The sequence below is a fragment of the Equus caballus genome, chromosome 4, assembly GCF_041296265.1.
Source record: "Equus caballus isolate H_3958 breed thoroughbred chromosome 4, TB-T2T, whole genome shotgun sequence".
In the NCBI taxonomy this organism is placed as follows: Eukaryota; Metazoa; Chordata; class Mammalia; order Perissodactyla; family Equidae; genus Equus; species Equus caballus.
This window is the reverse complement of record NC_091687.1, coordinates 24,634,221-24,659,953: the sequence shown is the minus strand read 5'-3', so window position 1 is coordinate 24,659,953 and position 25,733 is coordinate 24,634,221. Positions and strand designations below refer to the sequence as shown.

At 40.6% G+C, this 25,733-nt stretch overlaps 1 protein-coding gene across 2 annotated transcripts in view; it reads right to left on the bottom strand.

Moving 5' to 3' along the window:
- Nucleotides 1–25,733, bottom strand: part of EGFR (epidermal growth factor receptor) — a 199,606-nt gene that overhangs the window by 167,791 nt on the left and 6,082 nt on the right. For both annotated transcript variants that reach the window (XM_070264449.1, XM_070264450.1), the window contains exon 2: nucleotides 15,152–15,216. The gene's annotated coding sequence lies outside the window, so the exon portion shown is untranslated. The remainder of the gene's footprint in view (nucleotides 1–15,151; nucleotides 15,217–25,733) is intronic.

Here is a 25,733-nt window from a genome sequence, read left to right as displayed (position 1 = left end):
GGTTTTGCCGGTTTGGATCCTGGGCGCAGACACAGTACCACTCATCTAAGCCATGCTGAGTCAGCGTCCCACACAGCAGAACAGGAAGGACCTACAACTAGAAAACACAACTAAGTACTGGGGGGCTTTGGGGAGAAGAAGAAGAAATTAGGTCAGGTGCCAATCTTTAAAAACAAAATGTGTCCCTAGGGGCTAGCCTGGTGGCATAGTGGTTAAGTTTGTGGGCTCCACTTCAGCAGCCCAGGGTTGGTAGGTTCATATCCCAGACATAGACCTACACACAGCTATCAAGCCATGCTGTGATGGTGTCCCACATACAAAACAGAAGACTGGCACAGATGTTAGCTCAGGGAGAATCTTCCTCACACAAACAGCAAAACAACAACAATAACAAAACTGTCCCTAAAATGTTTGAAGGGCTCTATTTTCAGAGATGGGGGGAGAGGAATCTCTCAATACTGGGAATCTGGGTTTTCTTTCTTATGTCCTCTCCCAGTCACAACTTCACTCTGTCTCCAGGATCACTGGAGAGCTGATCTGCTTGGGTGAAGCAGGAACGAGAAGTCAGGAAGAATCAAGGGCTGTGCAACCTCTCACTCGCTGTTTTTCCTGAGCAGCTCCTCCACCTTTGTCAGTCACTTTTAATGCCTTGGCCAAGGGCCCCACCTCACCCCCACTGGGAGCAGTGCACACCCTCTCCGGCCTTCCCTTTCCACAGGGTCCTGCCTGGCATTTGCTCCTCAGCCACGTGCTGCACCTATCGTGTGCAAAAGCCTGGCCAGCACATCACACCTCGAACACACAACAAGTCTTGGCCTGGTTCTCTGTCCTTGTTCCAGTGGGGTCCACACAACTGAGCATGAATTTCCCCGAAGTTTCTGGGGAGAACAGCATTGAGTGTGCTTCCAGCAGAACACAGCCATGGTGGGGCAGGATCACACTCATTATGATTATTAGTATAATGATTGATTGATTACTGAAACTAGTGATTTTTAAAGAATAAGAAGGGTTAAAACATGGAGGACTCAGGCAAAGACATCAAAGACCAAGGTGCACAATCACTTCTTGAGAACTCATTTCTCAATACAGATTTAATTAATGAATAAATTGTGTACGAGGAAGGAATTCTGTGTAAGGCTACTGCAAGGCTTGGAGCTGACGGCAGGCGCTGGTTCAGGGCCTTCCACGTGAATCCTCCAAGACACCCCAGAAAGCAGAATTTTCATCACATTTTATGGAAGAGGAAGCTAAGGCCCAGGGAGAATAAGGGACTCGACCAAAGTCACACAACTGAAAGAAGACACTGCAGACTGGGCTCTAGGGTCTCTCTCACTCTCGACCCAGTACACATTGTGTCACTCAAGCTGCCTTACAGGGCTGGGCTCTGTGAGTGCAAAGGTGAAGGAAGCAGGTAAGAGCTCCACCCTCATGGAGGTGAGACATTTAAAAAGCAAACACACACCCCTGCAAGGGGAGGAGGAGCCTACAACTGAAGATCTGGGGGACAAGCTTTCCAGGCAGAGGGAACAGCTTGTGCAGAGGCCCCAAGGGAGTAAGAACTTCTGTTTGAGAAACTAAGCTGTGGCCAGTGGGGCCGGAGCCAGGTGAGCCAGGGGACAGCTGGGTGACATGACCTTGGAGAGTAGGTGGGGCCAGACCACATTGTGTCTGGCTCTTGAAAAGTTCTCTTTAACCTTGGACAAAAGACTTCAGAGGTCTGTGACCTGAACTTGACCAGCCGAACCCCATCTTTGTATAAAGGATTCCTGGGCTATGCCTGCCACACAATTCATGACTCTGGTGACCAGATAAACTCATGTGGCAGCAACTGGAGTCTGCAAAAAATGACTTAACAAGGACTCTCCTGTTGCTCAGGGGCTGTCACACCACTAAAGGGACCTTTCCAGTAAGTTGGGCACTTAATCAGAAAAGACAGGACAAATCAGACCAGGATTTCCAAAATGAACTAGACACTGTGCCCACCTTCCCGGAGCTCAGACCCTAGAGGTGACACAGACATACAAATGTGAGTGTGCCCATTCCAGGACCGTGGCAGAGGCACATATGAGGTGCTACAGTGAAGGAGGGGATGGGGTAGAGGCATGAGCCGAAGGCTACGCAGAGGCCAGGACACTGGAACTCTGCGGGTTTTGGTTTTTGATTTTTTTTTTTGAAAGAAGCAGCAAGATTTCACCAGGTAGAGATACTGAAATTGCACTCTACATGGAGGACAGAGCATGGACACAGGCAGAAGGTTATGGAAATGCAAGGCCTTGCCCAAAGACGATGGGCAAAGAAGACCCAGGGGATGGCTGGCAGGAGAAAACTACAGGAGTTCTAGTCTTTGTCCTTCAGGGAGGAGGAGCTGTTGAAGATTTTAAGGTGGGGAGTGACTTGATCAGATTTGGGCTATAAAGGGGACAGTGGACACCCATGGTCATAATAGCATTATTCACAATAGCCAAAAGGTGGAAGCAACCCAAGTGTCCACTGACTGATGAATGGACAACCAAAATGTGGTAAATGTGTGCAATGGGAATGTTATTCAGCCTTAAAAAGAAAGAGAATTCTGCAATATGCTACAACATGGATGAACTTTGAGGATACTATGGCAAATGAAATACGTCATCACAAAAGGACAAATACTGTATGATTCCATTCTTATGAGGTCCCTAGAGTAGTCAAAATCATACAGACTGAAAGCAGAATGGTGGGTGCCAGGAGCTCGGGGAAGGGAAATGGCGAGTTAGTATTTAATGGGAGCAGAGTTTCAGTTTTGCAAGGTGAAAAGTGTTCTGTGGATGGACGGTGGTGATGGCTGCACAACAATGTGAATGTACTTAATGCCACTGAACTGCACAATGAAAAATGGTTAAGATGGTAAACTTTGTGTTATATATATTTTACTATAATTAAAAATAGTTTGAGAGAGAAGGGTGGAGCTGAGCAGAGAAAGCTTAGCAGAGGAGTGGGGAGGTTGTCACAATGCTCTGCTTGAAGTGAGACCAGGTTCTAGGGGTGGTGGAGGGGATGAAGGGACAGATTCAAGTAGCATTTTTGGAGAGAACGTGGGAGTCTAAGGAGGTGAGGATGCGAGTGGAGATTCTGCCGTTAAGAATAATAGCTAGATTCTAATTTTAAAGGCTGCCCTCTAGGCTGCATGTAAGCAAGGGATTTGCGCTCCTCTGATCTGGTGAACACACAGTCCAAATTCTGTTTGAGTTTACCATTTTGTAAATAAAAGAGCCCCACCTGTTCCCTATTAGCCTGTTACTGAGACAGGCCCTGCTGGGCCCTGTCCTGCTCGTTTCCTGCTGCTCAGAGGCCTTGCTGCTGCAGCCCCTGGAGGGGTGAGTTTGGATGACCAGGGGTGGGAGCCGCATGAAGCAATGTAGCCTCTGGTAGGCACTGAGGAGGGAAGGGCCTGGAGGAGGAGAGGAGAAAATGAGAGTCCAATGCCAAGGGACACCTAATCCCCAATTGTCAAAAAAGAATTAGGAGCAAGTATCAAATTTCCTTCTCTAGGGATGTTTAAAGACTGATACAAGCACTCTAGGTCTAACCCTCCAGGGCAGGGCAGTGTGAGGAAGGCCTGGTAGCTGAGTTCTCTGTGGATTTGTGCCTCAAGTGAAATGATGAAGAGGAAAGTGGTCTGGTAATGAAATCCACTGGGGCAGGAGAGTGCAGTAGTTTCAAGCTTTCCCCATAGTGAAGATACATTAAAATTCTATTCTCTTCGTGCCTCCTCAAGGAGGTTATAAACCCGGTCTAGAACTTTCCATGGAGATATCAGTGATCATTATTCCCACGTCCAATCTATAAAGATCACCTTATAATTCATAATGTGGATGGAATTCATACTTCTACTAATTTGAGTATAAACGTTCAGTAATACTGTATTGCATTAGCAAGATTGAAGTGCTTCATGTGTTAAGTATACATACTAAAAGTAAATAACACTTCCATTTATTTTAAAGGTTGAAAACATCATTTTAAAATAGCACTTTGAGTTTCTAGTTCCATCTTTGATATAACTGTAGAATATTTGTACCAAATTATCAAAGCACAGCCACTCCATGGGTCTATGCCATTCGAATGTCTTCTTAGCAAAAATTAAGCTAGCTGGTATCTGTTATCCTAATAGCCTGGGGTGTTCCAAAATGGCTTTCCTCCTTCTGGTGTTTACAGAAGCAACTGAGGTCTAAGGATCTAGGTTACGGTCCTAACTCTCCAGTAACTAGTCACGAGGTCTTCTGACTATGTTACCTTTGGGACACCAGTGCCTAATACAGCACCCAGTTCATAAAAGCCACTGAATGCAGGAACCAATTCCCGTTACACATTCTCACAAGTCATTCACAGCTAATAAAAATACTGACACAGCACTTTTTTTCTGATGAATAAAAGAATTTCAAACTGCTTTTCAGACCTATTATTTTTGTTAAATTGTGAGTGTATGTGTGCATAACAGTTGCGATTTGTTAAATACCTCGCATGTCATATTACCAAGCTTGCTTACTTTTAAAATCATGGGGAGTGAGGTAAATAAGTCTTAGACACAACACATACTCATAACAGAGTGTTTTCTTTTATAAAAAAACATTAAATATAGATTAGCCAGGCCATAACAAACATCAGCATACACTTGAGGAAAAGATTTAATTTTAGTGGCTCTAAGTTCAGGCAAAAATGATCTGATGACTTTATGTCTGCTTTATGCTACAATTCAAACACCCAGCCGATAAAACCAAAGATTCCCCTCTTGGGGAACCAGGTTTACTTAGTGTCTGCCCTAAAAATCAGAGTGGAAATGCTGGGAAATATTTATTAACAGGAAAAGAAGAGCCTTGCTCAGCCTTGGTTTGATGTGTATAAATGGCTTGTTCATATTGTTTGTGTTAATAGTTTAGATTTCCTTTAATTAAGAGACAGCTCTTATTTGATGTGCAGCTCCTTCCTGTCAACAGCATTTTATGCTGTTTTAATTCTTAGAGTCATTCAAAAGAAGAAAATTTGTCCTAGGTCATTTAGTTTATTTTTCTCCTTGCTTGAATTCTGAATTAGCGGCTACTGTATTTTATGGAACTGTGCCATGGACGGTCGCCGTGAACTTCTGCACTAAGCTGCATGTACTGTCCCACTCAGTGCTCCACGAGAAGCGGAGGGTTTTACCTCATTCTTAAGCTGAGGAATCTGATGCTTGGATCACGCCCAAGGTCACACAGCCAGGGAGAGACACAGCCCCAGTCTGAACCCAGTCTGTGTATTAAGAGGTGCCTTTAACCACTGTATTCTATTGGCTCACATGAAAGTCTGTTAACCAAAAAAAACAGACAAAACCACTTCAGAAGCATCATGGAAGGTCCCACCATACTAAAAAAGATGTCTCTCCAAAGGTAAATTACAGTGACGTCCAAGGTCATCCAGAGGCCATCAGGCAGTCCAAGCTGTGTTTCCCTAAGCTTTGTTAACTTCATCAGCACTTATAATTCACATTCCACGGGGCCCCGGAACCAGCTTATGCAGCTTTACACAACACACACGTTTGTCACCTACCGTCTACACCTGGCCCCGGAGTTGGGCATGTGTCATTTTAAAAAGCTCTTATGAATACCCCTCCTTACTGATTGAAAAACGCTGGACTAAACTAGAGCAGGAAGGTCTGAGGATTTTTAATATCATCCCTGTCAGCAAAAAACATTTTGAGAACATCCCCCTAATAAATGATTAGTTATTTAATTATAATGTACATATATAGTGTAATAATACATGTTGTACATTAAGGAATAGAAATTGATGAGATAAAAATGAAACAGAAGTTTCTGCTCCCCAATGGAATATTTTCTTAGTTAACAAATATGCCGGGGATTGTTATTTGACTGACTGTTACAGAGTCACCTTTTCCTGGGTGTGTGTATGTGTGGTGGGAATGCTTAAGATCTTCTCTCTCAGCAAAGTTCAAGTATGCACTAGAGCATTATTAACTATATTCACATGTCATACATTAGATCATCAAAAATCATTCATCTTCTAACTGAAAATCTTACCCTTTGACCAGCATCTCCTTGTTTCCCCCACCCTTCAGCCTCTGGCAACCACCATTCTATGAGTTCAACATTTTTAAATTCCACACGTAAATGAGATAATACAATATTCGTAGACAATATTTGTCTTTCTCTGTCTGGCTTGTGTCACTTAGAATAATGTTCTCCAGGTTCATCCATGTTGTCACAAATGGCAGGATTTCCTTCTTCTTGATGGCTGAGCAACATTTCATTGCATCACATTTTTCTTTATCCATTCATCTGGAGGCAGACACTTACACTGTTTCCATATCTTGGCTACTGTAAACAATGCTGCAATGAACATGGGAGTACAGATATCTCTTTGAGAGACTGATTTAGTTTCCTTTGGATAAATACCCAGAAGTGGGGTTGCTGGATAATTCGGTAGTTCTGTTTTTAATTTCTTGAGGAACCTTTATACTATTTTCCACAGTGGCCGCATCAGTTTACATTTCTAAGAACAGTGCATAGGGGTTCCCTTTTCTCCACATCCTCACCAACACTTGTTACTTCTTGTCTTTTTATAATAGCCATTCTAACAGGTGTGAGGTGATATCTCATTGTGGTTTTGATTTGCATTTCCTTGACGACTAGCGATACTGAGCACCTTTTCACGTACCTGTTGCCCATTTGTACATCTTATTTGGAAAAATGTCTACTCAGGCCTTTTGTCCATTTTTCAATTGGATTATTTGTTTTTTTGCTATTGAGTTATACAAATTCCTTACATATTTTGGTAATTAACCCTTTATCAGACATAGATTTCTTTGACCTCAATTTTAATCTTTTAAAATAAGCAGCAGGCCTGGAGCTGGTCCAGTGGCATAGTGGTTAAGTTCACATGCTCCACTTTGGTGGCCCGGGGTTCATGGGTTTGGATCCCGGGCATAGATCTATTCACTGTTCATCAAGCCATGCTGTGGCAGTGTCCCACATACATGCTAGAGGAAGACTGGCATGGAGGTTAGCTCAGGGACAATCTTCCTCAAGCAAAAAGAGGAAGACTGGCAACAGATGTTAGCTCAGGGCCACTCTTCCTCACCAAAAATAAATAGATTAAAAAAAATAAAATAAAATAAGCAGCAGGCCAGATCAAGTACGTATACAACATATTTTCCATTTAGGAAACATTTTGATTGAATGCATTAAGTTTCTTTCTTTTCAGGCTTTTTAAATAAAGTTTTTCTGAATAATAATACTCCAATAATACATAATCCTCTAAATTGAAATCTGCAGTAACTAGATGTTCTAGGAGATACCCTTAGAGCTGGCCTTGCATATTATGACTTAGGCAGCAATCAAACCAGGCCTGGAGTTGGGATCAGGCACCTGAAAGGCCTCCCTGCAACCAGGGAACTCAGAGCTGGTTTTCACACTCATCTGCAGCAACCACCGTCAGCCCTCAGTTTCTAGCAGAGCCTTCTTCTCTCCTTTACAACTGTGTTCTTGCTCCTCTACATTTTGCTGGAATGGCCCTATCATATTTGTAACTCTCATAGGATGTTTCAACTATTTTCAGGAAATATACTAATTATAAATAAATATAAACTTTTTATTTTTTTCCTTATGTTACTTATCTAAACAAGATATTCATTTTTAATATCATTTGACAAACCAAGAACAAGAATGGTATTATTAATTAGAGGTTGACATGCTGACAAAACTGCAATTACTCTGTTTTTTCCCCTTCACTCTTTTTAGAGAAGCACATTTATCAGGGATTTCTTCCAACAAAAGCAATAAGTAAAGACTAGTCTCAAACATTTCAGAGGGTCTGTTTCAAACTGCCCCTCCCTAAAATCATTGTTCAGGTGAGTGGACACTTTTCATTATTTAAGAGAGTGTTTCTGAAACTGTTCCATGCAGACAGGGGGGTGTGTCTTATAGATGTTTTTTGAAAAAAATGATTCTGTGGTCAAATAAATTTGAGAAATTGTGGGTTGTAACAACGTTAGACAGGCTTTTTTTTATGACAGGACTTTTAAGAATCTTTAACATGAAATGTGCACAAGAAGAGGTCTTGTAGACGCAGTGCTTTCCAAGCTTAATTGACCAGAGAATGCTTTTTTTCAAGAACATTTATTAACACTAACATATGTCTAAGGAACAGCTTGGGAACCACTGATGGAAGAAGCACCAAGCCAAGTGCTGCTCTTTATAAGGACACCTATGCTGTACAGGATGACCCATTCGCAAGTTTAGTGACACCTTCTCAGCGGGCTCTCTGAAGAGTAAGGAATTGGATCTCACTCCATTTACTGGAAGCAGATTTATGCTTAAATAGTATCTCCCTTTGGCCAGAGCAGAACAGTTTAAAAGGGAAATTAAATTCATATTTGCCTAGACGCTTATTCTTTTTAACCTATTAATGCTAACTCTTCAGAGTTAAAATAAAGCCTACAGAAGCAGAAATTCAGGCTCAAGATCCAAAGTTTGGAAGTGGAGGAGACTAGGAGATACTTTAAGGTTGTAACAAACATGCAGCCCATTTCTCGGATCCTCACCGCACATATTGCCCACAGTCCAGTCTAGGAATGTAATGCGAGCCACATGCGTCATTTAAAATTTTCTAGTAGCCACATTAATAAAAAAAAGTAAAAAGACACAGCTGAAGTTAACATTAATAATATATTTTATTTAATGCAATATACCGAAAATATTTTCATTTCAACGTGTAATTAATTCAAAAAAGTATTGAGATTTTTTTACATACTTATTCTAAGTCTTCAAAATCCAGGACATATTTTACACTCACAGTACATCTTAGTTTGGACAAGTCACATTTCAAACGCCCCATAGCCATCAAGGTGGCTCATGGTTACCTTGTTGGATGGCAGCGAATCTAGAAACTACAACATCAATAACAGTAGCAGCAGCAATAAAATAGTTAATATGTACCGAACACTTTCCATACATTACCTCTCAGAATCCTCACTACGGCCCCCTGCCTTAGGTGCCATTATGTTGGCATTTGATAGGTGAGAAAACTGAGGCACAATGAGGTGCCTCTACGAGATCGCAGAGCCACTAAGTGTGATGTTGACTCGGGGGCTCCAGGACCACTGGGGAACTGTCCAGAAGCTTCTCTTTAGGGCATTTTTCTTAGACTTGGATGGTACCTTAGCTATCACGACATCTAACTCCTTTTTACAGATGGGAAAACGGGTCTTTTATTGGAAAAAACATATACAAATTCAAATTAAGCTCAATCAGTTTTGTAGTTGGGTGTAGTCACACTAAATTTGATTAAAATGTGTCTAATTTACAAAAAAAATCTCAATTTGGTTCTCTAAAACATTATACAGAGAGGAACACTTGCATTATATTAATATAGGTAGAGCAATAACTAATAAATATGATAAAGTAAAATTTTTAAAAATCTTACTTAATGGAGTCAAACATTTGAAAATATCTTTTTCATCGTTTTAAAACCAACAATTATGTTGAGATCTTCAACCCCATAGGATTCATTCTTTTGATTTTCTCACCTAGGGGTGACACAAATTTGGAGGAGCTTACAGCCTAAGTAATTTTGGAGGTTGTTCTGAAGAAAGCTGGGTTCAGGACGTGGAAGGCACCCGTGCCAGCAAGGTGGCTGGTCACACGCCTGGGTGTCTGTGCTAGCACATGATTCACAGGACCATGAAAACCATGGGCCATGAAAGCAACCTTTTTCCTTTGGTAACTGTAGAACCTCTGTGGACTTCGAGTTTCTTTCTCTGTCAAATGAGAGTTGGACCAAGATCCCATCCACTTCTGAACTCTTTCATTCACTCAACAAATATTTATTGAGCACCTGTTGTATGCCAGGCACCATTACAGGTGTGGCTCTGAAGTCCAAGAAATTATTGTTTTATGATACACATGGGTTATGGGGAAACACAAGTGTTATTGAACTCAAGCTCATAACTAGATTTGTTTTTCAAGTTGGCCTCCAATTCCAACAGGACCCTTGGTCACCTGCCATGCCCTAATGCCAAGAGAACACCCCACAGAGGCGATGCCCTATTCCAAGATGCTGGTAACTCCTTTCAGGCATAGCCAAACGCTTGGTGACTTCTCAGCTCTTTTGGGCAGCTGGCAGGTCAGGGCCCCAACACTAACACGGTGACCTCTGCCCAGCAGAAGGCTTCCTTTCCTTCTGCTAGGCCATTAGGTGGAGTAATCTAAAACCTTAGGATTGTTTTAGAGTACCAGAAAGCAGAAACACATATATATTTACCATTTACTTGTGTAATTCAAACTATTAAACACATTTTCAAGCTAGGGTAGGCTGCTCTCAGAGAAAGGATATTTCAGAAGGGAGTAGCTAGCTGCCTTCTCTCCACAACAGAGCTGGGCTGGAACAAGCTGGTTGTTCTTCTGGTTCTGAGGGAGTGGCGTGTGAAAGATTTCTTTACCTAATGGTGCTCTTGTAGTGCCAGGAGAGGGGGAAAAAGAATGAAAAGGAAAAGCACAAGTTTTATGTTAAATTTACGTTGTTTCTACAGCAGTGAAGGAGCCAACTTCTAATGCCAGAGCCTCCTGGATTCCTATTTAAGTGAGTTCACTGGTGGGTATAATTAAAGCGTCTTCACACGATGCCTTAATTGCTTTCCCTCGGTGAGTTTTCAGGTTGGGCAAGCTGGTGCAGGTGAAGTTGGCATGCTGGTCCAAGTGCCACCTGATAGGAATGCCAAACTCCATGCTGGCTGCTGTACTTCTGGGCACATAAGAAATTCAGGCACAGGGATAGTTAACTCCAAAGCAAGAGGAATAAAGAATACAAGTGTATTCTGGTGCAATATTAAAGAAGATGGGTAAGTAAGAGCTGATTATGGCTGGCTTGGCCTAGCCCAGGGTTTCTCAGCCTCGGCACTATTCACATTCAGGGCTGGGATCATTTCTCATGGTGGCTGCTGTCCTAGGCATTCAAGAAGGCTTCACAGCATCCCTGGCCTCCACCCACTAGATCCCAGTTACATAGTCCAGTGTGAAAACCAAAAATTGCTCCAGACACTGCCAAATGTCTCTGGGGGCGCAGAGGGGAGGGGGTCTGGGAGGGGCAAAATTGTCTTCAGTTGAGAACGACTGGTCTAGACCTCCATATTCTTGAAATCTATTAACTTGATCTGCAACTCAAGTCCTAGGCAGTATTTTAGGTCCTACCTTTGAGGGTAACACCTTGCATATAGTAGATAGTCATTAAACGGCAGTATAAACCTGAAATAGGCAGAACATATACTAATAGAGGGATATGCTTTATACTTCTAAAAGACGCCAGTTTATCATAATATTTGACATTTAAATGTAATAGTCTATTTTAAAAACAACAAAAGGAAGTTCACAGACAGCCTCTACATTCCAATAAAGTCACCTGCAATGCTAATTTCCATTTCTAGAGGTAAAATGAGAAAGAACCATTAGTTAAACTTCTATGTGCAAAGTCAAGACCAACACTGCTCTTCAGACTCATGTATGGCAGCAAAGTCTGACCTGCTATGATTATTTTGTGTCGATATTTCTTTTGATTCCCCCTATTTTAGGTCTTCTGGTTTGAAGATTCAAAAAATCATCTGGTTGCTGTTTCAAAATTTTCTATCTTCATAACTTTCCCACACACTGACATAGAGTAAACTGCTTTAACTTCCTTTGTAAAGAAGATTCTCACCCACATCCATGCCACACAGAAATAGAAATCAAAACAGGGGAAATCTTGCACTGAGTGTAAAAAAAACATATGATACCTGGGATATGAGTCACAGAATTAAACAAACTTTGCTTTCCCTGTCCTTGAAATTCCATTTTATTTTATTAATAACTTCCCATTTAGTACCTGTGGTCTTTTCATCACTGTGCCAACTCTGGGCAGATCAAGACACACAGACATATAGGACATGACTTCTGCCTCTTGTCATTAATAAATAACCACCAGCTATTTGACTTTCACAACACTCTGGCATGGAGCAAGCTCATTGTTTATAGTGTTTCTTGAAGTTACAGTTAACAGTTATTTCCAAGGTAAATGAAAGTCAAACTTATTTTTCTTTGACGTAATATTTAAGAGTTGTCATGGTTATGACCTTTTATTATACACTTAAAATCACTTTATCATATTCCATGCAAAATAATTAGTTTTTGTAATTAGTAAGCGGACTCTGAAGATCATGTATTACTCTAAACTGCCTGCCAATTTCTACTAAGTTGAATTTTTAAAAAAACAGATATCTATACCCCTGAGTTGTTTGCATGATGGTGAACACTACAGATAATTCTCAGATCCTTCTATATGAAGAGGTCTAATCCCGATTGCATGAAGTAAAGATTCACTTTTTCTTGATAATTCTATTTTAATCCAACTACTAATTCCTTAAAAATACTTTTAAACCAATGTATGTTCTTTCCTTTAGAGATGAATTCTCTGAAAAGTAAAATATGTAAGAAAACACTTGTCACACTCCTTTAGACATGTTTGTTTTTCTATGTACTCCTAATTAAGTATAAAGAAGGCCAATGAGGAAATTCATTAACTAACATCATTATAACCTAATCATTTGCGGGTTCAAACAAAGTCTCTTTTTTCTTTGTTTTTTCAACACATGCTTGTCAGTGAATAAAGATGTGTTAGGATTTCAGAAGTTTATTTGAAATGCAATCATACCTTAGATATGTTCAATTCACACAGTTGGTATTTATTTAGTGCCCACTGTGTACACGGCATGGTGCTGGGAGTTATGGGCTGAAGGAATCATAAGAGCTGCTTTTTGCATGGAGCTTCCAATCTAGTAAGAAAGCTCTACCAGGAGACAAATAATGATCATGAGTTTAGAATGTCAGAAAAGAAGTGCAGAGTACCTCAGGCTCACTTCCTGTCTTTATGGATAACTTCTACCATAATCAATGACTCTAACATCATGTGTGTAGTCACGACCTTGACCAGAATAGAAGCCCAGACAGAATTTACTAAGGTCGTCCACCATTGTGAACAGTCCAGAGTGGCCTGGTTAACTCAGGAAAGACACGAAGTTGGCTGGGTTTCTGTCCCTGAATGTAGAGATTTCCAAATAGAACCATACATATTCTTTCTCACATAGCTAATTTTATTCCTACATGAATAACAAACATCCTCTGATATAGATGCAGTAGACTTCACCTGACAATTTTAGAAGTTTATAGTGGAATTCTAAATGTTCCAATGACCTCTTAGCTAGTTAGTAGTAAAGTATATACAAAGGTTACTGAATTTTTCATGCTCCTATAAACAAGATCAGATAAACATACAGTGCTTATTTAATGTTAACCTGAGATTTTCTGGGAAAAAGCATGCTGTCCCCAAAACATGGTAATTCAAAAAACATGGTTTATAAGTAGACACCGAAAAACAAAAACAAAGTCTCTCTCCAATTATTTAGTAATCCAATGATGAAATGCAGAGTAAAGAAGAGTTTAGGAAAGTACTATTAAATATTACTTTGCAATATTTCAAATCAGTTCTGAAATAAAAATAGTAATGGATAAAATACATTGCAAAGGTCTAATCCACTCCTTTTTTTATTTACCAAAGCTTCTCTCAATGGAAAAATGTTCCAATTATATCAAACAGAGGACTTACATAATTATGTAAATTTTCTAAGCCCACCTTTTTCTTCATTATTCCTGAATTCTACTTGATGTCAACTGTCGGTATCAGGATTAACAGCTCTTGGAAGAAATGCAGGACACATATGTACAGTAGTTCTACAGAAAGTTCATAGGCAACATAGCTACAGAGGTATAATCCACTTTTTATATTTTCCTGGGGAAAAAAATCATTCTTCTGACCTCCACATGGCCAGATTCCAAGCTTGATGCAGAAAACTCATATGTCCCTGCAACAAGAGTCTCCAACAAGCAAATTTCACTGTTGGAACCTGACTCAGTGGAGACAACGCTGATTCTAACCTATACAAAAACCTGTTTCAGAACACTTGCTTACAAACTGTGACACATTCAGGGAATTCTGAATTTCTGCTTCACCATGAGTGTGTGAGTTAAGAGGACAGCCATGTATCAGAGCTTCATTAGTTGGTCTAAGAAAGAGAAGGCTATCAGCCAAGAGCAAACCCCCATCTCTCCCCGGCATCCTTCAGTGTCAACCCCTCAGGAAGAGTTAGCTTCTTGCTCCCCGCCTGTTGGGGTCACAGTTCAAGGACTGCTTCCTTTGCAACCACTGTGTCAGCACAAGAAAATATGAAAAGTAACAGGATGCACAGAGTTTATTTCTTAAATACCTACATACTCAAGTATTCCTAGACCTCCTATTCTCACCCTCTCTATAAACGAACTCACACCTCAGTAATAACCCCATGAGTGACTGCTCAGTCCCCAAAAACCTCCAGGTTCAGAGTGGCTCTCCCTCAATGAAGCACATTCCTCTCTGGATTATGAGCTGAAATGATTTGTGCCTCCAGTGCGTTTTACTACCTTTGCTGATCCCCACATCCTCTTTTCCCTGCCAGCCAAGAGAGGCAGATATAGTCCCTAAAAGTTCCTCTCCTTCCCATTAAACATCCTCAGCTGTTCAAACTGTTCTCCAGGCTTCCAAACTTCACCATCTCCACTGTTTCTCACACCTGTCTTCTAGGTCTTCTTACAGCGTGACATGTACAACAGGACTGCCGAGCCTTTGTTTATTTTTGCTATCCAAATGTCAACCAAGCACTTAATGATCAGGTCCCTAATACAGTGCGTTGAACAAGACAGCCTCTCTCTCTGTTCCTCTGAGTTCCATTACATCTAGGACATACATTCACTTACAGTGACAGTTCTCGAATTTAATTATACATGGGCCCTCTTTACAGAAAAACAGTTTCCATGGACCCCAATTGGAAAAGCACCGACTGTGGAATGAAGTTTTTAAGTTATAAAAATTTCATCCACACGCTTCTGATTCAGGCCACTGCTGAGTAACTGGTACCAGACTTGCTGTGAACAAGCAGAAAGCCAAGCCAAATGTTTGAAGTAACTGCTTTCAGGTACCTGACAACGTGCAGTGCGGGACTGAACAACCGAAGAGAAGGGAAGTACAAGGTAAATGGGGGGGTCAACAAAAAACAACTTTCCTTTACCATGGGACTGCTTTCTCTCCTCCTTCCCTGTATTGGTCTGACAACAGCTGCACAAGAGCCTGACCCTAGGAGGTGACAGAAACAGAAGGAAACTGTGGTTACTGCCAAATGACACTGTCTTTCTGCAAGGATTCTGCAGTTGGTTAATACCTGTTAAAAGATGCTTTCCTTAGAAGAATTTATATATGCGTAAAGGAGCAGGAGTTTGCCACTTTGCTGCCATCCTCTTCAAACCTATTTTTAAAATAATTTGTAATTGACTTAGAGAAAATTAAAGTAACAGTAAGAGGAGCATCACTTTGAGTTGAAGAGAGCTTTTTACTATTTATACCAGAACAAAGAAGAGACGCATTGCCTTGATTTTAAGTCCAATACCTTCTTTGAGATCCTGAATTTTCTGATAAAATCGTGGCTTTCCCTGGAGATTTTTTATCTCCTCTATTAAGTGACCGAGCCCAGTATTTACAACTTTTTACTATAGTACAACATACATGTAGAAAAATGTGCAAATCAAAAATGTGCAGCTCCATGAATGTTTCACCAAATGACTGCATCTGTGTAACCAGCATCTAAATCAAGAAACACGACATCACCAGCATTCCCGAAGACCCTCACCCAGGGCACCTATACTTAAAATAAAGAAAGCAAAATAGACCAAATAGATGAAAATAAACAAAGGCTGGAGCTCCCTCCAGCTCCAGCCTGTATGGCACACATAGAAAAATCCAACCTCTTGTGATTTGAACGGAATACAAACTCAGCACATGCAAATTCATCTGAAAACTACAAGAGAGTGTTTGGTTTGTCCAATTGATCAATCTCTCGCTCTCTCTTTCTATTTCTCTGCCTGTTTACCAATCTTCTCCTTCATTCCCTCATTCCCTTTTCCTCCTCATGCCTTGATGGCCCCCAAATGTTAAAGACCAAAAAATTTCATTTAAAAACAATTAACTTCTAAACAGTATTGTGAAGGTTATGATTTCTATAATTATCACCTCACTAGCTAATTAAAACAGTGAATGTTTACCCTAGGTTAATATTAGAGAAACATGTCAAACTAAATATTTAAAACTTCACTACTAAGATGTCCCATTGAGGGAGGCTGGGGGAGTACACGGGACCTCTCTGTGTCTATTTTGCAACTTCCTGTGACTCTGTAATTCTTTAAAAATAAAAAGCTAATAAGAAAAAGCTTTGCTTTTGCAGCAAGCCACTATTTATATTTATATAAGGTAGTCAGGGTTTTGTTTTCAGTAGGATTTTTCAAAGAATTACAACAATTAAAAAAACTCTTCTCAGGGCCGGCAGTGACCCAGTGGTCCAGGCGCAGACCTCCCCACCACTTATCAAGCCATGCTGTGGCAGCATCCCACATACACAACAGAGGAAGATGGGCACGGATGTCAGCTCAGGGCTAACCTTCCTCAAAAAAAAAAAAAAAAACGAAAAGAAAAGGAAAAAAAGTCTTTTTAACTTCTCTATTAAGTAAAAAAAATTACTGAGAAAAAATAAGATCAAATCATTAAGTTCAAAAAAATACCTACTCTAAAATATGTTTTGAAAGTGAAGAACTTACTGCCTAAAAATATTATCTACAGGGGGCCAGCCTGGTGGCACAGTGGGTAAGTGCACACGTTCTGCTTCAATGGCCCAGGGTTTGCCAGTATAGATCCTGGGTGCGGACATGGTACCGCTTGGCAAGCCACACTGTGGTAGGTGTCCCACATATAAAGTAGAGGAAGATGGGCACGGATGTTAGCTCAGGGCCAGTCTTTCTCAGCAAAAAGAGGAAAATTGGCAGCAGATTTTAGTTCAGGGCTAATCTTCCTCAGGGAAAAAAATATACATATATTATCTACAGGACAAACAACAGTTAACTTCCCTCATCCAAATCTTCCTAACCACACATTTTTGTCCCGGCTTCTTAATATTTAAAAAAAATATGCTAACCATAAAGTTAATATTCAAAGAAAATAAAAGTTTGCCTCCCAAATTCTTCTGTGCCAGGGGCAACAGTCGTTTCCCCTGTGTCTTTGATGTTTTCAAAGGTACCGCTCCCAAGCATGTCACATCCCCATGACTGCATCAGTATGACTCCAAAAAGCTTATGATGGTGAAACCGGCACAAAGGTTAGACCACCCTTCAACCCATTTGTAAGTCAAACATCTCATAAATCCTCTCACTGTTTAAAGTAACTATGCTTCTAGCAATGCCTAGGAAATAAATTATCATCTCTGAACTGTTCATTTTTCCATTTTTGGTGTTTCTTGCAGCAAAAGCAATTTATTTTTACTCACAGATTTAAAACAACTTTAAAAATAACTTTTATATGCTGCTGGTAGGAAAGAGCAAATCTCTAGCATATGTTAATTCATGACCAGTCTGTTACCTGGCAAATTCAAAACCAATGATAGATAGATAGGTAAAAAGATGGACAGATAAATGGTGCAGTTTCATAGTTCCATGTAAGCACCTGCAGGTCTTCTTCTTACAGACTCAATGAAGGACGGGAAGCCTAAGGAAGTTCTGAGGATAGAGTCCCAGATAGAAATGGAGGCCACCGGGTGTGGGCGCGCAGCAGCTCAGAATCCACCACAAATGTCCTAAGCATTACCTGAAACAGCTCAATTAACTTCAGATCCAATAACAATTGAAAGGGGGAATAGAGATCCATTCTTTTCTCTCTTTAGGGAACTTAACTATTGGTCAAAGGGCCAAGTGCTCCAGGCAGGGTGTTTGTCCTTCTCTTCATGAGATGGTCCAGGTGTCTAGGGACCATGAAGATACAAAGGCTGGATTTCGAGGAAATGTGCATGGCCATCACTGTCACGTGTGCTTTAGTGATGAAAGGGAAGAAAGGTTGAGCAGGGAAAAATAGACCAGAAATGGGGCCTTCATAGGAACCACAATAAAAGCTCTAATGTGAAAATAGCACAGGGATAAATCATCAGGCTGTACAACGAAATCAAAAGCAGTTTAAAAACTGGCCCAGCGCTATACAGGAAAAAAAACAACAACAAAACCAACGGTCTTCTAAACGAAAGTAAACCTGTAAACATATCCTGGTTCCTATGTCATGAGACACATCCCCCCAAAATGTTAGGGCCAATCCAGATCAGGCCAGGATTCTGCTTGCTACAGAACAGAAGTATGTACAAATGGAGCTCTGCTCAGGGAGTGAAACTTCACTTCTCTTTGAAAGGAAATTCATCTGCAGACGTACTTTTTTCCCTGAGAGGCACACTGAACCTCTGCCCCACTGCACTAAACTGCTTCCTCAGAGACAGACTCAATCTCATCACTCTCTCTCCATCTCTAAGATGATGCTACTGAGTTGGCATGTTTGGTGGCTCATTTCAAAATCACTGGGTATTAATTAATTACTATCTGCTACTTTTAAAACTACTCTTACACTTAGCCTGGGCCTTTTTTCGCTTGGAGAACATCTTGTGAACAGGACATGTGACGGTCACAAGATCAGTACTACTGTGATTACATTATGTGGTACCTAGTGCTTCTCTTTTAATTAAAAATCAACCTTGTAAATAGTGTTCAGAAGTCACCCAGCCTGTAAAACTTCTACTAGACTACAAAGTACATTCAGCATCCCTGAGCTCACCACCATTGCATTTCACCTATGGTTTCTATCCCATTCTACTCTTCCCTTATCACCCTAATGAGAGAAAGCAGCCTAGGAGGGAAATGAAGTCCAAGAAGAAAGAAAAAGAAATCCCCAAAATTGCAAGAGAAGAACAAACTATTGGCAACTTTCCTCACCTTGGCACCCCGTTTTCATTGGTTTCATTAGCATAGTTCAGGCCTTGAATTCATGACTACTTATTTCCCTGGCTATAGTTTGAATGTTTTGTTTTTGCAACCGGGCAACATTATGACTATTTAGTAGCCATTGCCCAACAATGTAAAAGCCTAGCTTTTCTAGTCGAGACTTTAAGAACAATACTGAGTCATGAGAGAAGATGAACTCAGATAACCACCCGAGTCTTCCATCCACCTAGGACTTTTCTCACTCAATATCTCTCCTCCAAACCAGGCACATCACTAAGTTTGCAATTAAACAAGAACGAGTCTCTAGAAGCCAAAAGTGAAGTGAAAAACCGAGCAACTTGTCTGACAATGTTTTCCTGTTTCACCAAATTGCTCAACTTTCTACTCTGCCTTGGCTGGGCAGACTTTGTTGGTTGACGGTGAAATGGCATAGCTTTTGCCCAAGTAACTTTTGAAAGACGGAGAGGCGCACTTCCTAAAACCATTCTGAAATGAATACACTAACTGCCTGCTTAATGGAAAAGTTTTCTTTTCTTTTCAAAATGAGATGCATCATCTCAGGCTCAAAAAATCAATGTGTCCACTTAGTGATATTCTCTAAACTGCAGTTCACCGACAGCAGCTGGAGATCAATGGTTCAGATCACATACGAGACTTTTTCCTAGTTCACTTGATAATTATGAAATATAAACATGCTGTTGGCGAATTTCTGCAGGAGTACTGAAAAGTTTCCAGTAGGTTAAGAATAAACAATAACAAAATAAAGTTCTTTCTTTCCAAATGGAGGAAAACAGGCACTGCACTGTATTTTGAAATTTCTCTTAGAAAAGGTGTATCACCAACAGTGAGAGATCTACTGTCATTCACACTCCATTTGTTCAACCAACAAAGCTCCTCAAAGTGAATAAGTTTGAATTTCATACTAATTTCTCCGTAAAGTCAATGCTTCAAAGTGTATTCCCAGCCAGAATGGCTTCTTAGAAAGAGAATGCTAGGAAATGAGCAATCCTGTAGTGCCACACTACTTGTGAAGTTTGTCTCTTCTCGTAATAGCTGCTTACACACCCTAATGAGTTTAAGTGTGTGCTCCATTTAAGTCACAGCAAGGACTCTTTACACATCTGTGTGAGGGAATTACCACAGGTAGCCATCGGCATTGCTAACCGACCCAACTGCTACACCAAGTTACTTTCTCCCCTCATTTTCTCTTCAAGTATTTATCGGTCTGGCAAATTTACAGAAGTTTATGACACAACTTTAAAAAGTCATAATTCTAATTTCTAAAGTAAATGTTTTCAAGGCTCATAAATTCATTGCCCTATATTTTATGAAATGGGCAATTATAATACATATAAAGAGAGTCTGAAAAAGTACTTCAAAACGAGAAAAACTGAGGAAGGAACAAAATGGAGTGGAACACACAGAGATTGTGTGGAGCATTAGGTATAATAATGGAAGTATAACAGAAACCTCGAAGGACACTTTATATTAGTCTTCTGATTCACCAATAGGACTAAAAGTGACTAGGAGGCCTCAATAGCTAAAAACCAATAGTGTCTCAAACGAGGAATAGGGTGAACTTTTACGACATCTGGCATGGTGTTAGGAAACAGCGTCTGTTGTACAGCAGGAACAGCTCCTGACACCTGCATGTTGACCAGCCCAGGGATCACAGTCACAGTGCAGGATCTGTGAGCCTGGGCCTATCCTCAAATGTGGGTATACTTATCCCCACCCTGTGGGGTTGTTAGGAGGCTCAGAGAGATGGGTGTTAAGGCATTGTGTAAACTGTAAAGTGCTGTACAAATGCAAGGTATTATTATTATGACATCAATGTATTAGCATCTAAATTATAGGGATAACACACTTATTATCAACATGTTTAAATACATATCTTTCACGCATTCAGATTTGCTTTTAATTTCATAGATGTATCAGGCTGGAAGGAGGCTTGGAACCACCTAGTTTATTTTATGAAAACTGCAACTGGCTTAGGTAGATTCTAACCTGTTTTCTCTTCCTACTGTAACTAACAACAGATTGCAGGGAAAAAAATACAACAAGCTATGTCCTGAGCAAAACTCCTAAGTCAACACTACTTTTCAAGGAATGAAAGATGTGTATGCATATTTGTACTAAAAATAATCATAAACACTGAATATCTTTTTTTTTCTTAAGATTGGCACCTGAGCTAACAACTGTTGCCAATCTTTTTTTTTCTGCTTTTTCTCCCCAAAGCCCCCAAGCATATAGTTGTATATTTTTTTTAGTTGTGGGTCCTTCTAGTTGTGGCATGTGGGACGCCACCTCAGTGTGGTCTGATGGGTGGTGCCATGTCCGCACCCAGGATCCAAACTGGTGAGACCCCGGGCCGCCGCAGCGAAGCACACAAACTTAACCACTCGGCCATGGGGCCCGGCCCCGAACACTGAAGATCTTTGACATTTTCTAACTTTAAGAAATGATACAGTATATTTTTGCAGTCATTTGCCAAAATTTTCTTTCTCTGTGAAGGCTTATTCATAACAGCTTAAAAAAAAGAAAGAAAGGAAGGAAGGAATGAAGGAAGGAAGGAAGGGAGGAAGAAGGAAGGAAGGAAGGGAGGAAGGGAGGAAAGGAGGAGGGGTAGATTAAGGCAATACATGATTCTCACTCGTATGTATGTCACATGCATAAAGTACCAGGAAAAGGCATCAGAGACAAAGAAATCAAGAAGTAACTCTACGGATAATGTTTCTGATTCTCTATTAACTTTGCAGCAAATCAAAACTAAGAAAAAGTTCTGAAATTCATCATTCTTGAAAGCTCCTTAAAATCAATACTTTAAAAACCATAGGTCACATAATGATTCTTCAAGAACCACCTTTTGTTTTTCTGTCATTCATCTGGACTTCATCAAAAGTGGATGAGGGGCTGGCCCCATGGCTGAGTGGTTAAGTTTGCGCGCTCCGCTGCAGGCGGCCCAGTGTTTCGTTGGTTCGTAATCCTGGGTGCGGACATGGCACTGCTCATCAAACCACGCTGAGGCAGCGTCCCACATGCAACAACTAGAAGGACCCACAATGAAGAATATGCAACTATGTACCGGGGGGCTTCGGAGAGAAAAAGGAAAAAAATAAAATCAAAAAAAAAAAAAGCGGATGAAATTGGGGGTTCTGGGTTTTTTTATTTTCTTGTAAAAGAGATAATTGTTTAACTTTCTAGTACCATATTAAAATATACTTGACTGAAAAAAAGGATCGTGCAAGTTAGTACTAGATTCAATAAATGATTTATTTTTATTCCAGACTCTAAAATAGTGACAAATTTACGAGTATGGGCAAAGAAACTAAAAATGCACAGTTTTTCAGATACAAACGTCAGTTTATCATCTGGAGAGACTATATGCATCAATTCTCTCCAAAACCTGGAATAAGAGAAAAAAATTTAACAAATGATCACAATGATGTCATGTGCAAGGAAGCACAACTGGTAAAGCCATCATGACGTCACCACCATGTGCAGGCCCACACACCAATAGCAGGAGAACCTTCAGGTATCACATTTCTGCTCTTAAATAAAATCCTTCGTAAATGCTATTAAAATAGCTGCTAAGTAAACAGTGGTCTAGAATCCCTGCTCTCTTTCCTTTGACATAAAGGCACAAATAGACAGGCTGCACCCACAGCCCGAGTTTATCCTCTACTTGGTACAAACTTACCTGTTTGCTTCCAAGTGATCTCTCCAAGCAAACAGGTGAATGTGTGCAATTTTCAAGAGTGAGTCACAAAATGGACATCTTTTAACTCACAAGTGGCAGTGGCTCAATTAATCTGAGAGACTTTCTGAGTCAGTGTGATTCAACATGTATTTACTGTGTCTAGAAATGCAGACTTTCGCTTCCTTTCTTTGCTTTCTATAGTAAAAGTTCACTAAAGGATGTGAAGTAGTCATTTTTCTTATTCGAACAACTCTTAGGGAAAAATCATGCTACTGGGAGAACGTTAAAATGATCAACCACATTCCAGACTCTAGTTCAATTCTTGACATCTAGTTGTTACTTTAAAAAAATAAAAATGACCAAATGACCACCTCCATTTTTAAATGTACAATGTGTCGCCTCTCAGGCACTTTACTATTGACATTGTAAGTTTCCCTATGGTCACTTAGAAAAATAAAGCAGGAAATTCTGAAACCCTAGCATTAGGCCCACAGCATGCTCTCATTCTCTTCCCTTTGTCTGGAGACCAGGCAAAAATCTCATTCTTCGAAGTCCAGATAAAGTTGTTTTTGAGAAACTGCCCCTATCACAGAGGTAGAATTACCCCCTTTTCTCGGCTCCCACTGAAATCCCAAATCATCTCTATGATAAGACGTTGCATTACAGTGAGTTGTTCATGTGTCTCTCTCCCTGCTCAGCCCTTCAAAATGTGAGTCCTTTATGGACAAGCACAGTTACCTTGTTCCTTTAGTAAATCCAGAACCCAGCATGAGGTGTGCATGAGTGTATCAGTGGTTCTCGAACTCTGACATGCATCAGAATCTCCTGGAGGACTTGTACTCACAAATTTGGGCCCCACCCCATAGTATCTTATTCCGAGGCCTGGGTTGAGGATCCAAGAACGTGCATTTCTATCAAGTTCAAGGTGCTGCTGTTGTCTTAGGAAACATACTCTGAGAGCCACTGTAACAGAATTTTCATCAATTAAGTCATGAAAAAAATGTAACTTTGAGACTGATTTACTAATGAATATAAAACTGTTTCTGGATCTTGAGGAAGTTCATGCAATGAGTAAGAAATGGGAGTTGGAGAACAAATTCAAAATTCCTTCTCTGCCACAAGCGACATACACCACTTAATCCACTCACCAGAATGGCCCAGGGAGTTTTTAAAAATCTGTGCGCTGCTCCATCCACCAGAAATTTTGACTCAATTGGTTTGGCGTGGAGCAAGACATCTTCTTTTTCAAAAGCTCCTTGGGTGACTCTAAGGTAGGTTGCAGATTCAAAAACTACTGCTTTAAAAAAAACAGTCACCTCCTAGTCTTTTTGGTCCAGTCACTAATGTACAAAACCAAGCAGTCTGATGCTGTCTTAAATAAGAAATGAGGGATTCCTATCTGAGGATTTGCAGTGATATACAAATATGATTCCCAATGTACTTATATGCACAATATTTTATTTATCAGTTGCTGATAACTGCAACTAATCAGGCTGCTAACCACAGCAGCCTTGTCTGGAAAGCAGCTGGTAACCCACAACCTGGCCTGGCTCGATATGGATGGTGATAGTGAGCATGAGACAGACCGGGCCAGGTTATTCTTCAGCTAAAGGTAATACCTGCAATGGAAATATCCAATAAAATGACAATTCAAGGGCACAGTGTTCTCTTGGGCTCCAGACCAGTATATTCTACTGTCTCCCGGACTTTTCTACCTGAGAGCACTTCACATCCCCCCAATTGACCGTCCTCCTCCTGGAGCAATCACAAGCTCCGTGAGTGGATTCCATACTTATCGGGGCATCCCAGTCAGAGGCCGTGTGTCATCCTGGGATTCTCCATTTCTTACACTCATTACACATAATAACCAATCAGTTTTCCCTTCCAATCAGTCCGAGTCACCTGTTCTGCACCTTCATTGCTCCTGCTTCATTGTCTCTCCATGTCTCATTCCTCACTGATCTCCCTACTTCCACAATTGCCTCCACAATCTATTCCCCGCGTTGCTGCTAGAGTTATCTTTCCGAAACACCAAACACATTATGCCTGTTCCTAGCTTACAACTCCAAGAGACCCCCTTTTCAAATAGGAATATAGCAAAGCTCTCTATGAACTGTAGCATCACCATCTACCCTTCTCCACCCATCACACTGAATAATCGGTGCTCTTCAGAACATAGCTACCACTGACACATCTCTTGGAATGCACATCTCATGGTATTCTCTGGGGAAACATCCATAGCTCTTTGCAAGCTCAAATGAGTAATCCTTTCCATTTAGGGCTATCTCTGGCCCTCTTTCCAGGTAGAATTAAAAGTAAAAACTAATACTAGAAGACTTCCTTATCCTGTACAGAATTCTATCATTGGTTCTGTGACATTTTCACACTTGTTATCTACAGATCTCTTTCCCTAATTGACTTACAGACACTTACGGCAAGTACCAAGTCTGATTCATTCCTACAGCTCAAAATGTGGATGGAACAGTGAAAACTAGTCACCTTGGCTCAAGCATAAAGAAAAAAATGCAAATAAAAGCCCACACTATAATAGGTGGCAATACTTGTCCTTATACTCAAAGTACAAACAATAGTGGTTAATTTGTGTAAGTATTTATACCAAGTCAGGGCCATGTGCACTGGCCTACTAGTAACAGGGTGCAACTACGGGTGTATTTAGGACTGTGTACAGGCATTCTCATCAACCACTAGTCCCCTAAATCGCAACTTAAGGCTCTTGTTAATGAGAATTCCAGATATATTCAGAAAAGACACTTGGACTCTGGGTCTTTTTGTAAGAACTCACCAGAATAGGTTATAATGTGGAGCAAAAAGGAAATTCCTATAGCTTAGCAATCCCCTCATGCTAGATTTCACATACTACTTTCTTAAGCAAGCTACTAAAATTTGTTTGGTAGGAGTAAAATTTATTTTAAGCATATGTAGTTCACGGATGCTTAGTCAACAGGGTCAGGCATTTGATATTATACTTCAGAGATTAAAACGTCAAATCCAGCACTTAGCTTCTAACAGGGCTAAGTAAACAAGCCACCACTGCTCACTGGCCCCAACCACCCCTCCCGCTCCCAGCTAGTTCA